Here is a 16202-nt window from a genome sequence, read left to right on the forward strand (position 1 = left end):
AATGGGTGTGGCAGAGCTCCACAGAACTTTGTACAGAAGCTCTTGATATTCCGTAGAGTGTGAGCTGATGGTGCTTTTGAGCAGGGGAAACTCTTAGTGCACGTAACAAAAACAAAGAATAAAATGTTGGGTACAGAGGCTGAGCATAGGACATATTGCCTTGACTCTCTTTGTGTTCTTTCCTTGCCTCTCTCCAAGTTAATAGGCAGAGCTGCTGTTCCAGATAAGTGCCGACACCAAGGTGTCCATGTCTGGTAGGCTTAACAATTTTAGTAGATATTTTTAGATAAAAGAGAGGCTTATAACCTAACTAATCAATGCATCTGTTGAACAAATGATTTTGAGAATATCTTTTGACACCAATATCTACTCTGGTAGGCAGAATTATGGTCCCCCAAAGATGTCCATGTCCTAATTCCTGCAAACAGTGAATGTATTACCTTACATGGAAAGGGAAATGAAGGTTGCAGATGGAATTAAGGTTGCTTATCTGCTGACCTTAAAATAGAGAGATTTCCTGGATTATCCAGGTGGGCCCAATGTCATCACAATAGTCCTTATAAACCGAAAAGGGAGGCAGTAGAATGGGTCAGAGTGACGCAGTATGAGAATGACTGGGCCCACTTTTGCTGGCTTTGGAGAGAGAGGCAGAGGACCTGAAGCCAAGAAACGCCGGTGGCCTCTAGAACCTGGAAAAGGCAAGGAAATGGCTTCTCCCCTAGAGCCTTCAGAAGGGAAGGCAGCTCTGCCAACTTCTTGATTTTAGACCAGTGAGACCCATGTTGGACTTCTACTCTAAAGAACTGCAAAATAATTAAATCTACATTGTTTCAAGCCACTAAGTTTGTGGTAATTTGTTGCTGCAGCCATAGTGCACTAATATACCCACCCTGCAATTCCAAATGACATGCCTCTCACCACACTACGTGGTCCGTTGGAGGAAGAAAACCAGACCCATGATTATTTAGTAGCCTGTACACATGTACCATTCATCCCTGGCAATGCAGACTATTTGTGATACTCCATACTTCCACCCCAATGTAAAGACACTGATCAACCTTATACTTGCCTCTCCCACCTCTCCAGCAAAAGCCTTCTTCACTGGCCTCTAAATTGGTGATTTTGTTTCTCCTTTCATCAGAGCACTCATGATAGAAGGCTTTCACATGCATGACACATTTTGTTGGGACTACTCAGGATTAGGCTCAAATCCCTGTAAGTGCGCTGTGATGACAACTGTATTCCTTTATTTCTAATTCAGGGTTGGGGTCACAAGTGAGAGGTTAGTTTTATAGAAACAGCCATTCTAATTTAAACAAAATGCAAACCACGCACAACAAATACCCAAAACCTACATGCTAAGATGGAAAGTAAATGACAGTTTAGGCCAATTAAAAATTTGATTTATTTTTCTATCCTATTAGATTTTTTGTGTGTGCTGTTTAGGTTCATTGGACTCACGAATATTCAACAGTGAGACTAAAAGTTGTCTCTGTGGAGGGAATAACGAGATCATCCACCAGATTATTCTTCAGGTTCTTTTCCTGTAAAACGAGAGTGAAAATTAGAATGATATTATGCTTTGGCCTAAGGAACTGGTGGCAAGAATAAGAATGCTTTTGAATTATGTCACAACCTTGGGAAATAAGATACTCTGAGATGTGGGTTAGGAATACCCCTATCTACCCTTTATTCCTACTATATGTTTCATACAATTAGTCTCTTGAGGATTTTTGGTGCTATGATAGCTAACATTTATTGTATGCTTACATGAATTGTTACATTTAATCCTCCAATATTACAGATGAGAAAATGAAGCAAAAAGAGATCCAGGAAATTGCCCTGGACCATAAAGTTAGTACTTGATGAAACCAGGATTTATATCCAAGCCTCTGGACTTTACAGCCTGAGCTCTTCACCATGGAACTTTATCACCTCTCAAAGGATGCCCCCTACTTGTGAAGAGATAAGCTTAACATGCAGTAATCTTGCACAACACACAGGTCTCCTTACACCAGGAATATGCTAACTTTCTTCTCTGCCTACCCAATCCTTACTTAACACTCAGAGCCCAACTCACTCCACTTCCTTCCCAAGACCTTTTTCCTTACCTGTGCAAGCTGGTCTGTGGGAATCAGGTACTCATGTAAATCCTTTGCAACACCCAGCACAGGGCCTTGCACATAGTAGGCAGCTGCTAGGTAGTGGAAATCTCCCTGGTTCTTGTCTCAAAAGAGTGGGATTGTATCTCTACTTTCCCACTTACTGGCAGTGTGGCCCAAGATTCAGTGACCTCATCTGTAAAGAAAAAGAAAAAAGAAAAGAGAAATAAGTAATATTCATCTCGTAGATTTGTTACAGAGACCAAATGGGCCATTGCTTATAAAAGTACCTTGTAAATTAAAGTACCATTCAAATACGAGGGATAATAGGATTAAGTTAAATAAATTGTGTATGGCATTTCTTGAACTAGTCCTGAGATTGTTGAATTGCGTCCAGTTTCATACAGGAGCACATGATCATGAATGCATTATAATGCCACTGAGGAAGGCTGCGAGAGCAGGATTGTTTAGCCTAGTAAAGACAAGGCTGAAGTGAGCTTTCAAAACAAATTCCAAGTGTTTATCTATTCAATAGACGATTGTGAGCAACTCCACAGAGTCTTTGGCCTCAAATTAGAGCAAAAAGGGATTTGGTCCAGACGTAAGGAAATGCTTCATGAATATAAAGACTGTGAAACCTACTATTAAGGGAAATTGTGGAAACAAATAACAGCCACAAATAAGTTACTTCATGCTGCCAAATTGACCAAGGAGAAAAAGAAACATGTTTATTTTTCAAAATGTGGATGTTCTGAAGCAATGAAATATCTTCCCTCACTAAATTGACATACTTTTGGTCTTGATGGCACTATAAAATTAAATTCTTTACAGGAAATTTAAAATATAAGAGATGGCATCTCTTCTGAGGAAGAAAACAAAATGGAGAAACTGAAAAATAGAACTATTCAAGACTACTATAAAAAACTTTTGTAAAGATAACAGAATCTCTAAGACATTGTCTCATTGAAATTAAAGCCATCCCATATATATCACTTCCCTTTCCCCCTCAGTCTGCCTCCCCCATCCCCTGCAACAGCCACTCTATATTTGAGTACACGGCACTATTAGGCTAAAATTGGAGACCACAACACCCAACTTGGCATAGCAAGTGGTAAGTGTCTAGAAGGCAGAATGGCCTTAAATACTTATATGGATATTACACTGAACAGGTGAAAACCCTAATGTCATTACAGACATAGTTTCAGTTGAGCTATACTTTGCATGTGTCTTTCAAAAAGATGGACCATTTCTGTGACAACTGAATACTGACAGCAAATGTAACCTGAGTCCAGTTAAAGGTCGCTGACCGGGGGCTCCGTGCTCCACAATAAGCTTATCAGGGCCATCTCTTGAAATAATAGTCACTTCCAGATCTCCTTCATCTTCTTCACTCTTTGCCTTCCTCCCACCTCCCTACCGGAGCCCACCCTTCCCTCTTGGGCATGTATCCTTCAGCAAGGTTCTCTGTTTTCTTGGGCTTTTCCTGTTACCATTACAAAGCCCTCAATGTCCTTTATGGAGTGTTGTCATCTAACCTTGAGTCAAAGGCCATTCTTGCCTCAGGAAAAAAAGAAAATCCCCTTCTCAAAAAAGGAGAGGGTATAGTTTTAAAATAAACACTAAATTCATATATCCCGAAGAAAATTTCTAGACTAAGCAATGTCATTTCATAATTTTCTTAGAGAATCTGGGCATGAAAAATGTTTCTACCAATAGGTAGAACCTGTCATGCCAGCAGTGTTCATTTCATTTCCTGGGTAATTGACTCAAGACTCAATTTTCCTAAAATACAGAAGTGGATTATTCAACGAATGCTTCTATTGACTCTGCCCAAATAATTACCAAAATAAGCTTGTGCCATCGCTGCTCCAGGTCTTATGACATTTTGGGCACTTAATGTCTTGTGCAGTTGTGTTTCTCGTTCCAAGGTCAGCAGTTCTGTGGAAAGAAAAATCATCAGTCTTCTATTGCAGCAAATGTAACTAGTTGATGGCCAAAGACAAGCTTATTAGTGCAGTGAATTGCCAAAATCCCTAAGGAAACATATAAGTATTGTTCGTGGCTGGGTGTACCTGATGTGCCTGTTTAGAGTATAGTCCAGAGTAGTTTATTCAGTTTATTCCAGTTTCTCTGCAGAATGTCTGCAGTGTTAAAGCCCTACAGGGGACTTAGAGTGAGTAAGACCCAAGCCCTGTGCTCGGTGGCCAGGAACTGTTCTGAGAACATTGAAACTGGGTCCTTTCCTACAACATACATGGCCTGTATCGCCTACTCCCAGAGCCCCTCTCTGCAGGCACTTCCACTGACTTTCCTCCTGCCTTGCTATACTCCAGCCACATCAGCCTCCTTTCTGTTTAAACTTGCCAAGTAAGTCCCCTGCTCAGGGCCTTTGTCCTTGTTGCTCCGCCTGCCTGGCATGCCCAGATATATATGACACTCCCTGCCTGACACTCCCTCCTCACTTCGTTCGGATCTCTGTTGGGATTTCCCCTACTCAGAGAGCCTTCCCCACCAGCCTATCTAAGAGAGCATCCCTTTCACTCCCCATCTCCTAACCTTGCTTTAATTTTCTCTATATACCGTATAGATTTTGTTTTATTCACGGCTACATCTTTGGTACCTCGGATGATACCTGGCACATTGTCGGTGCTCAACAAACATCACTAAACTGATGAATGAATGGATGGATGGATGTTTAACCTAATGTGGGGATTGGACAGATTCATGGATAATTACAGCACAGTCACTGCTAGAAGCCTCATCTTCTATCTTTTGATGAGTCCTTTTATTTCCACTCTCCTTAACCCCCAAACTGCCACTCCCCCATTCATCCAGCATCATGGGCTCCCTGTGATGCCATAGAACCTTCTTCCACCACTAGGCTTATCTAAGGAGGGAGGGGTGTTTTTCCCCTGTGGATAGAAAGCTCAGAAGTTTCCTTGGCTAGCATGCATTTAAATATTGTAGAAGAGTTTCTTTCCTAAAAGGATTCAAATGTAGGCCAGGCACCCCATCTTTACAGTATTCCACCCAAACAAGTTAGATATTTTGGGAATACATAGGATCAGACTCAAACTTAGTTCCCTTTTTTTCTTCTAAGTTCTTATCTGAGTGAATTTAAGCTTGAACCTAGCTGTGACAATTTGGTGATCTTCTCTGGGAGAGTTTTGTGAAACATCCCAAAGGCCTGAGTAAGGCCAATAGTGGTCCCTCAGGACACTCAGCTACCATGATTCCTGGAAAGAAGGGCCAGAGAACTCGCTAGCATTTATTAAGTGCCTACCATATTCCATGCACTGACCTGGAGATTTAGAACATCACTTAGGCTCTCACAGGAGAGGCCTTCCTGTTTGTTATGCACGACTTGAGAAGGCAATCAGAACACCAGTAGCCTATGAATCTACCTCTTGGGCCTCAGTCATCTTAAGAGCTCCAGACTCACACATGCTGTCTCTGGAATGACCAAGCATATTAGGCAGTGTGGAGCCTAAGCTGCTGTAACAAAAAGCCCATAAAATACATCACCTTAAATAAGAGCAGAGTTATTTCATTTTCATGTAACAGCCCAAAGCTGTTCTAACAGGGCTGGAAATGCAGCACTGCCCTCTAAGTTCACCTGGAACCACTGCCTGTGAGGTTATCTAGGAATCAGGCTTATGGGTTGGTTCTGACAACGTCAACACATGCATCCATATCTAGATCCAAGGCAGCTGGTCCAACTGTTGCCATTTCTAAGCCAGAAGGAAGAAGAAAGGTAGGCTAAGCACTTTTCTTCTTTAAGGAAAACATGAGGAGCTACAAATGCTGTCTTTTTCTTACATCCCATTGGTGAGAATTTAGTCACATGGTCATACTTGCAAAGGAGGCTGAGAAATGTAGTCTCTAGCTGGGCAGTCATGTGCCCAGCTAAACTTGAAGGGAGTTATACTACTAAGAAGAAGGGGAGAATTGTTCCTGAGGAATAGTTGGCAGTCTTTTAGCAAACTAGGTTGTTAATTAGTTGAATTTTACAACTGAGGAATAAGTCCTTTAGGTGATCTAATGGACATGTGCATGTTTTTGCATGACTAGAACCTTTTGAATAACTTTCCTGAGTTTGGAGAATTTCCCACTTTATGACTCCTGCCTCCCCATGAGTAAAGATGATGGCTTGTTTTTCCAGTATCTCTTGCAGGTAGCACCCAAGCATGTGACCCAGGCTCTACTGACCTGATACACTGTACGAGACTTCAATTCAGAGCTAAGCAGCTTGAGGAGCTTTGCAGAAAATCCATTTTCCGGTGGGGGTGGCAGCAGGGGCCTTTGATTTGGGGACAGCTGTAGCGCCTGTTCTGGGGTTAGTTATTTAAGCACAGATAAGTCAGAAGAGGAAGTTTGGCTGCTCCTGGCCAATTTAGAGTTTCTTTCCCAACTTTTGACTTGGTTTGGGTTTCCTTTGCTTTGAACCTTGCAGTCAGAACACAAATAGAAACTGTGTGTGTGTTTATTGTTCCCCTCAGGCTCTTCCTAGAAGTAAGGGTTCTAACTTGGGATAGGGATTTTGGTTAACGTTTTAATCAGTTGTGTCCTGGTAATGGTTTTTGTGGGATAAAAGCTCTATTTGTATCTCAGTCATTATGGACAGCGAGTTAACTCAAGGCTTTAAGTGAGGTTTATTATCTTCAGAGATTAAGGCAGTAGTTTCTGAACAAATAAAAAAAAGATCTTGCTTAATTAAAGGGCTTCACTGGATTGTGCTCTTCATCGTCAGAAAGCTCTGCTGCTGGCTGTTATTTCCTGTGTCAAACTTCCTCTCATTCCTCGGGTTTGCACTTATGACAATTCGAAGGGCTGTGTCTCAGCCACGGCCACCCACACCTCTTGCCCACTGGCACCCATTGGGGAAAATGTTAAAGAGAACTCAGAACATATGACCTGGGTGAGAAGAACCAAGGACTCTCACCATGTTCTGTCTTGTTTCGTTTATTTATGTCTCTTCATAATCTCTGCCTGCTCTTCCCTTTGAATTTTCCATCAATTCCAGTCGTAGGCCAGGCTCATAACTGGATCCAAATTATAAGACATAAGAAGTATGTCAGGCGTTTAATAGACATTGGTTGAATTGGATTAAATGGGATGGAAATATGCCCTCACTGAGACATAGACCTCTTAGGGATTGTTTGGTTGCAAAAGCCAGAAACCTAGATGACTAGCTAAAGCCAAAAAGGGAAATTTATTGGAAGGATACGTGGATTTCTTTATGAGGGATAGGCACGAGAAGTGGAAACTTACCAGGAATAAAGGAGAATGATCTTTGGGGTGGTAAGTTGTCTCATTTCTGAAAATTTGCTTTCTTCTTCTCTCTTTCTTTCTTTTTCCAGACTGACTTTTTTGACTTCTCAGTGTACATGACAGAAAACAGCATTTCCAATCCCACATGAACTCCCCTTTCAAGTGCTCAGAATATGTCAACTATATCCACTCTGTTCCCAACACGTTCAACACCTGGGCACTGGCTTTCTTTCAAGCATTTGACAGACATCATCATCAATAAAATTCTTCTCCATTGACCTTGGAGGTTGCCTCACATTCTGTTTAATACAGAGTTCCAGATAGCCATTTCCAGCTGTTTGAAAATGACTGACTCTGTTCTAATTCCTCTTTCGGTGGACAGTCCTCCAAACATTTTAAGGGAGCTGTGGGGTCTTCTGTGAGTAGGTTGCTCTAAGACTCAGTATCTCTAATTTCTTGAGTTATATGGCATGGTTCTGAACCTCCCTCACTCTCCTGGTAACAGTGAGTTGCATCCAAAGCTCATTGAACTTACAGAAATTCAACGATATCTGTGTTGCAACAAATAGCAACAACAGAGGTCGGGGATGGGAATCCTCTTATCCTCCTCTCCTCCTTTACACTCGCCGTTCCCACAGGATTCATAGTGAACCAGGGGAAGAAGCCCATAAAACATACACACAGGGAAACCAAAGGAGTTAATTTTTGACTTTTGACCTTCACACGACCCAGATCCTGGCAACATAAAATCAATTTAAGGAATTTCCAAAGATGAACTTTACCACGCATGACTGTAGTGTGGTGAGTTTAGAACTTGTAGTCCACCTCAAAGGAGATGCCACTCCATTCTCTTCTGAAGGCAGTGCTGTGTGCCTTTCTCTCACTTAGAGAATAGTCTTCAGAGTTAAAAGCGGGACTCCCCACGTAGTCTTTGCCGGAGGAGAGAATGTAATTATTATCAGTTCTTGATGCTACAGTTCTACATATGCAGCACCTCAGCAGTACTGAAAACCAAAAGTCTTGCATCTCCTCACACTTACTACAATAAAACCCAAAGATAATGCACCCACTCATAACATGAATTCAAATATAACACAGTTGGCTCCCATCCAACCCCTGTTCTCATTGACCTTGCATTACATTATCCCACTAGGTAAAAATCATATGCTGAGGGTGTGATTGTACCGTAATTTATAAGATAGGCAAAAGCACATTGCGGAGGGTGCAGTACCAAGAAGGTTCTCAGTAAATGTTAGCTTTTCCAACCTCAGCAGCTGCGTTATTGTGCCAGGTGCTGGCCTTTATCTGAATCTCTATATTTTTACCTCATTGTTTCTGGTCCATAGTTCAAGCCTGTCATGATTTTTTTGGTCCAGTTTCCATCATCCAATGTATTTGCTCTTCCTCCCAGGTTTGCATGCTTCTGATTGGCCAACTGACTTTTTGAGAGTATTTTCTTTTCACATGTCCAAACTGGGTGGGAGATGGAAAGATAAGATACACCTGGACCAAAATACAATACTGGTAGATATGAACTTCCCTCACACTGTATATCAGGGTGTCAAATGGTTCCAAACATTCTAAAATGTTAATTAATGATTACCAAAAAATCACATATTGAAATAACTTTCTAGGCTCAAGATAGAGCTGCTCCTGCCTGGGGTGCAAAGTCAGCAAATCGAAACTTAAGATAACTTTCACATGCCTGTAAACGCTCTGCTTGACCTGAAATGCAGTATATCCGGTCAACCAATCCTCAAACGCCCAGCCAGCTCTGGGTCTTCTCACTACAAAAAAGATTAACTCTTTGGCTCCAGCCTGACATTTTCTACTTTTCTCTTCCTTGTTCTTTATTCTTTATCCTATAAAAGCTTCCTGCCCTCCACCCCATTTTGCAGTTCTCCGAAAGGAGACTGTCGACTTTGTGAAGTGTTTGTTTGTATCACCTCAATTGTCTTTTTTAATCACTTTTCTAACACACGTAGCAAGTTGAAACAATAAAACAGAATTGCCATAGCTGGTTTTCTGTTACACAGTAAATATTCTCAAATAGCAGAGAGAAATAAAAAGAAATTAATATTTTCTTGTGGTTCACTTATTTTCTCTCAAGTTTAAGGCATAGTGAGGTCAAGAGTCTGCCTTACCACTCTCCACCTTTGCCTCTGCCTGCACCAGCTTCGGTTATAGTCATGCCTGTACGAAGCCTGCAAGGGCACTAAAGGAGGAAAGTACAAAAAAATTCATAAAGGCTCTTTCACCATAAAACTCCTAGAAGAGAATATAGGCGGTACCCTCTTTGACACTGGTCTTAAAAGGATCTTTTCGAATACCATGTCTACTCGGGCAAGGGAAACAAAAGAAAAAATAACCAAATGGGACTACGTGGGACTAAAGAGCTTCTGCAAGGCAAAGGAAACCAGGAACAAAACAGAAAGATAACCCACCAACTGGGAGAAAATATTTGTAAATCATATATCCGACAAGGGCTTAATCTCCAAAATATATAAAGAGCTCACACAACTCAATGACAAAAAACAAACAACTCGATCAAAAAATGGACAGAAGCTATGAACAGACATTTTTCCAAAGAAGATATACAGATGGCCAAGAGGCACATGAAAAGATGTTCAACATCACTAATCATCAGGGAAATGCAAATCAAAACTACACTAAGATATCACCTTATACCTGTTAGAGTAGCTATAATCACCAAAACAAAAAATAACAAATGTTGGAGAAGATGTGGAGAAAAGGGAACCCTCATACACCGCTGGGGAGAATGCAAACTGGTGCAGCTGTTATGGAAAATAGAATGGAGAATTCTGAAAAAATTAAAAATAGAAAGACCATACCACCTAGCTATCCCACTACTGGGTATTTACCCAAAGAACTTGAAATCAACAATTCAAAGAGACTTATGCACTCCTATGTTCATTTCAGCATTATTCACAGTAGCCAAGACATAGAAGCAACTCAAGTGCCTAGCAACTGATGATTGGATAAAGAAGATGTGATATATAAATATATAACGGAATATCATTCAGCCATAAAAAAGACAAAATTGTCCCATTTGCAACAACTTGGATGGACCTTGAGGGTATTACATTAAGTGAAATAAGCCAGACAGAGAAAGACAAACACCACAGGATTTCACTCATATGTGGAAGATAAACAACACATGGACAAAGAGACCAGATTAGTGGTTACCAGAGGGGAAGGGGGTTGGGTGCGGGTGGTAGGCATAAGTGGTAAAGGGGCACATATATATGGTATCTGACAAATAATAATGTACAATTGAAATTTCACAATGTTATAAGCTATTATGACCTCTATGAAAAAAAAAGGCTCTTTCAGAAGACACTCCAAATGATTAAAGATGGCAACACTACAGTACAGGGAACGGAGCCCTTCAAGAGATTTGAGACATCCTGAAGGAAGAGAACATTGACCTGTATTATTTCAGGAAGGGTTTTGATACCATGTGATACCAAAGAACAATGCCCAAGTGTGGGGTAGACAGGAAGAGAAAAAGAAGAAACTGATTTCTCAAAGAAGGGAGAGAGCTGTAAGGAGAACCACCATGATGAGCGTCAGGCTTAAAGTGGCTTGATATTTATATAGGTAATCTAAAAATAGAAAATAGAATTGGGACATTAAACCCCAATATGCCCCTCCTTCCTTGCAATTTTCGAAGGTGAAGGTCAATATTTCATAAAACCACTGAGGTTAATCAGGAAACACACACACATATATGTATGTGCACATATGTATATGTTTGTATATATGTACACACATATATCTTTTATATATATATATATAAAATACTGCCTCAAATTTTTAGGGCTGAACTCCAGTGTACAGAGGAGCAGTGTGGGACAGAGGACTGCTCTAGGATAGGGCGTGGTGTCTGGAACCAGAATATCCCAGGTTTGAGTCTTTGCTTGGCTCCTTACTGTTCCTGGCATCATAATAGAGAAATGACAGTATGTTGGGTTCTGTAAAGTCTAGGCAAGTTATTCATTATTAGGAAACATTTGACCACTGACTTTACAGTTCTCAGCCAAATGTTTCCATGATCCTACGAAGATTCATGAATATGATCTCCTTTTAATTATTCAGTAGACAGGAAAATGAGCATAAAGAAGAATTCCATTTCTTGAGTCAAGAATTCCTGGCTGTGCTCTCTGTGTTTATTCCACTGATTTTTTCAATAATTAGGAAAACAGGAATAAGGGAACACCATGAAAATAACTCAACTTTGAAAAATTAAGGTGGCCAAAACACCCAATTGCAATATGTATTTTTATACATCAGAAAAAGTAATTTGTTTTGTAACAGTGTGTCAGGAACATCCCTGGGGGTCATCTGTCCTAGACAAGTTGTATTAATTATCAGTCCAAGTCCAGAGCTGTAAATAGAAATACCTCCAGGTATTTTGAGAAGAAAAGCATTTAATACAGGGAAATAGGCACTTTGAAAATTACTGGAAGGGCTGGAGGCCAACACTGAAATTACTGAGCTTAAGAACAAGCTGCTACTAATTCAGTGGCTTCTCCAGCACCCACCCTCCTCTCGACAGCTTTGCTTCTCAGCAGGAAAAAAAAAAAATTAAAACTACAGATCATCTCTACTAACAGTTGTAGAGAAAAAGATAACTGATAAGAAATTTCAATGTGTTACTAAGAGCAAGTGTTCAAGGTGCAAGGTGGCACAGTCATGATGGTTGGGTTGAAGTCCTGAGCTGATGGTGGAATTCTGTGCTCTGAGTGGTCAGGAAGACACAGACACCCAGTCACTTTCTTCATTTATGAACCATTTTAATGAGAGACACTAAGGTTTAACATAACCACTCTGCCTGCTCAGTGTACAATTTTGAAAATGGCGAAAACAATTTGAAAACAGATAAAACAAAAATACTCTTTGCCATTAGGGAGAGAAACAAAGAAAGAATTATTCAATTGCCATTTCTTCCTTACATTCTAGAAATGTTTAAACCAGCAATTTGAGTGGCCTTTAAAGTGAAGTGGAGGGAACTTCAAGATAATCACGCTGACTTGAGCTCGGAAAGTACCATTCACACTGTTCTAGAAGGCAGCTTAAAGAGTGTCTGAGGCATGCAGCCCCATGTAAGTTGAAATTGAAAGTTGGCTCTGAAGTAAATTTTACAAATCTGGTAGATTGAATCTTAAATAATAAAATTTTCTCTACATTTGTTATATAGATTTCTTCTATGATTTTAATATTGGGACCTGTGTACCAATACCACGTCCTCGCTGGTACCCTCTCCTCACAAGCTTTCCTCTCTTGTATTTGGTTTTCCTCTTGCAGTCCTAGGCAAATAGCTACTACTTTTTTAGTTGACAGACATTATCCGAACTGCCATCCTTACAATGAGATTCAGGCGAGGATGGGCTTGGGCAGGGAAGGAATCAACCTGCGTGTAGAAACTTACCATTTTGCCCGGTTCTTGCCTCATACGCTCTGCAGGAAGTGACGGCAACAGGGCCAAGGCTGGGAGGTCAGCCGCACGCCCTCTCCATCTGGTGCATGGGCATCCGTTCTCTCAGAGTGGTTTGTTTCTGACGGTTACAGCTGCTGGATAAACACTTATTTTTTTCAAAATGACTCAGATCTTTATGTTCTGTTGCTTTAGGGTAATACCCATGACAAATATTAGGACCTGAGGGTGCAGGGCTAGAAAGATTGGACGTGATGACTAGCAGCGCTCACTTTAGGAAGCAGTATCGGAAGGTTATGTAGCACACCAGGTCTGATGACTCAGCCACCTAAATCCCAGAAACCTGCATGGCGTATTTCTACAAACCATCTGCCATCTGCCACCATAACATATTATATTATGGTAGAGAGGTAATAACAGTTGAATTTTATGACAAAGTTTTGGTGTCTAGAGAGTCCTTGTGCTGGGACCTTGAGGCATAATTGTGATCAATTCTAAGTATAGATAGCACTGTTATTAATTGCTGGTATCTATTGAGGTTTATGACGTGCCAGGCCCTTTCCTACAGGTTTATGTGGGGCAATTCTGTGAGATAGGCACTATTATTTTTTTTCTGCTTTTTCTCCCCAAATCCCCCCAGCATATAGTTGCATATTTTAGTTGTGGTCCCTCTAGTTTGTGGAGGTAGGCACTGTTATTATTATTCCCATTTTACAAAGGAAACTGACGCACAGAGAGGTTAAGTAATTTGTTCAAGGTCACACAGCAGTGGTGTCGTCAGAATCTAAATCTCAGCCTTTGGGATCAGATTCTTCCTCAGGATTTCTGTTAATGTTACTGTTGTCATTCTGGTCACCTAACCTTAAAATGTTAGATCTAGGAGGGATCTTAAAAGTTATAGAGCAACCCATTCGTTGTAGGGATGAGGATAAAGAAGCCCAGAGAACATTAAAAGATTGTCTCTAGGATCTTTATCTGGATCATGGCAAAACCAAGGCTGTACCCAATGTTGTTTTTTCTATTACATCACGTTTTGGCTTTTTTCTGCCCATTGTTCTTTATTGCTAATGAATCACCAAGTCTTATCCACTTCCTTCCTAGCTTTTCTGATCTCTGTCCCTTCCTTCCTACCCTCACTGCTGTCACCCAAATCCAGGCACTGGTTACCTTTTGCCTAGAAGATTGTGGTTGACTCTGGCCTCTCTTCCTTCAATTGGGTAGAAATGAGAACAAAAGTAATTAGTAATTATCAAATCCACCTTTCAAAACACGTTGCTTCTACTCCATTCAGTCATTTCCTAAATGTTGCCAAATTTCTCCTTTGTCATTGCTAATTGCTATTTTTTAAACATCTTTAGACATTATTAATGCTCAACACTCCCTCGTAATTAGATGCAATTATTAAAGCACAGTTTATACTAAGCTGGAGTTTTTGTGTTTTGCTGTGTGAGCCATACATCCCTGCTAACTTGTCCTTGATAAAAATTCTTTACTTTTTATCTTTGCCCAACCTTAAAATTTTTTTAAAGGTATAAAACATGTTCATCACCGACAACTCAGTGCAGATAAATAATTATAGAAGAAAAAAATTAAAATGCTTAGAATCATATTCATCCATTCAATACAAGTACATTGCGGTTTATTGTTTCTCTTCTATTTGTAGATTATTCTTTTTTTATGTATGAATTTGGGAAAACACCTAATTTTCCTCTTTGGTCAAATGTAGATAATAATATCTCTCTTACGAGCTTGTTGGAAGAATAGAATGAAATATATATGAACATACCTGGCATGTAGTAATTGCTCAATAAATGGTAGCTGTGAGTTATTTTTACCTTTAACTCTTCATTACGGAATTAATTTTGATGTCAAGAATGAGAGAGGGGAATAACATGATTTTTTTCCCAAATGGTTAAGTAATTGGTTCAAACTTTTAATTTTGAGATAATTGTAGATTCGTATGTAGTTGTAATAAATAATATAGAGAGATCTCCTGTACCCTTCACCCAGTTTCCCCCAGTGGTAACATCTTGCAAAACTATAGAACAATATCAACCAGGATACTGCCATTGATGCAGTCAAGATACAGAACATTTCTACACCACAAGGATCCATCCTGCTGCCCTTTTGTGTGGATACGTCCACTTCCCTCCTGCTCCCATTCGCTCCCTTACCCTCTTGCAACCACTAATCTGTTCTCCATTTCTGTAATTTTCTCATTTCTAAAGTGTTACATAAATGCAATTGTATCATATATAACCTTTTTGGATTGGCTGTTTTCACTTGGCATAGTCCTCTGGAGAGTCATTCAGACTATTGCTGTATCATTGCTGTAACAATTCTTTCCTCTATAGGTTAACTGAGAGAGAATAGGCCAATTCGGAACTCATAGCATCTCCATGAATTAGTCTCTTTTTTAGTCCCATGGAAATATTTTGACATTTTCTTTATTTACTTACTGTACATTTTTTGTTAAATTTATTTTTATGTATTGTATACAAATATATGTATTATGGATCTACCTAATGTGAAATTTATTGGAAATACACTTGAACATAGTCTGCAAAGATTCTTGGATTAAAAAAGTGCCATTTTCTGAAGTACTCAGTTAAGTTTATTGTTCCTATGGGTTTTGGCTTGCACTGGTTTTCTCTATTAAATTCCCATTTTGGATTTCCTGATAGGACCTGGAATGATAGAGGGGCATTCTATTGCCTTCTCCTCTCTGTTGGTCCACCTGCCCCAATGCTGACTTTATTTTAATAGAAATTTTGTTATACATCCTATTTAGTGAGAAAGAGAAATAAACGAATCTTGCCAAAAGAAAAAAAATTGGAAATTTTGAAGAACTGAGGCATGATACGTTGGTTAATATCTCATAAAGATACAACCCATTCCTTACATAGAGACCACGGGAAGGACAATTTATGCTGTGCTCTCTAAATATTATGTTTATTATAGGTAACAATTTGTGAGATTTATCTTTCTTTCATTCAAAATCACTGTGAATCTTATTACCCCAAAGATCTAAATTAACTCCATGTTTCCATCATTCTCTCAGTTAACGTTCTGACGTGGTACAACTTAAATACAGTAAAATGTACACATTTTAAGTGCAAAATTCAAAGAGTTTTGCACAACCAAGATAAAGAACATTTTTATCACCCCTGAAAGTTCCTTCATGTCCCTTCCCATTTCCTCACCCATCCCCAGCCTCTAGCACTCACTAATTTGCTTTCTGTCATTATAGACTAGCTTTGTCTTTTTTAGAGCTTTATATAAATGGATTCATCCAGTATGTACTCTTTTGTGTCTGGTTTCTTTAGCTCAGCATAATGTTTTTGATGTTCATCCATGTTGTTGAGTGGATC

At 39.8% G+C, this 16202-nt stretch overlaps 1 long non-coding RNA gene across 9 annotated transcripts in view; it reads right to left on the bottom strand.

Annotated features, from left to right (window-relative positions):
* Positions 1-1242: 1242 nt before the first annotated feature.
* The window catches only part of LOC106843678 (uncharacterized), a 41192-nt gene continuing 26232 nt past the window's right edge, over positions 1243-16202 (bottom strand). For 3 of the 9 annotated variants that reach the window (XR_011497756.1, XR_011497755.1, XR_011497754.1), the window contains 6 exons: positions 12826-12968; positions 8699-8846; positions 6312-8302; positions 3945-4040; positions 2112-2298; positions 1243-1544 (listed from right to left, as the gene is read on the bottom strand). This is a non-coding gene — a long non-coding RNA (uncharacterized lncRNA). Of the gene's footprint in view, positions 1545-2111; positions 2299-3944; positions 4041-6311; positions 8303-8698; positions 8847-9517; positions 9589-12825; positions 12969-16202 lie in introns of all 9 variants that reach the window. The other 6 variants (XR_011497762.1, XR_011497759.1, XR_011497761.1 and 3 more) reach the window with 5 other exon arrangements.

This window comes from Equus asinus, chromosome 24 (genome assembly GCF_041296235.1).
Source record: "Equus asinus isolate D_3611 breed Donkey chromosome 24, EquAss-T2T_v2, whole genome shotgun sequence".
NCBI classification, from domain to species: Eukaryota; Metazoa; Chordata; class Mammalia; order Perissodactyla; family Equidae; genus Equus; species Equus asinus.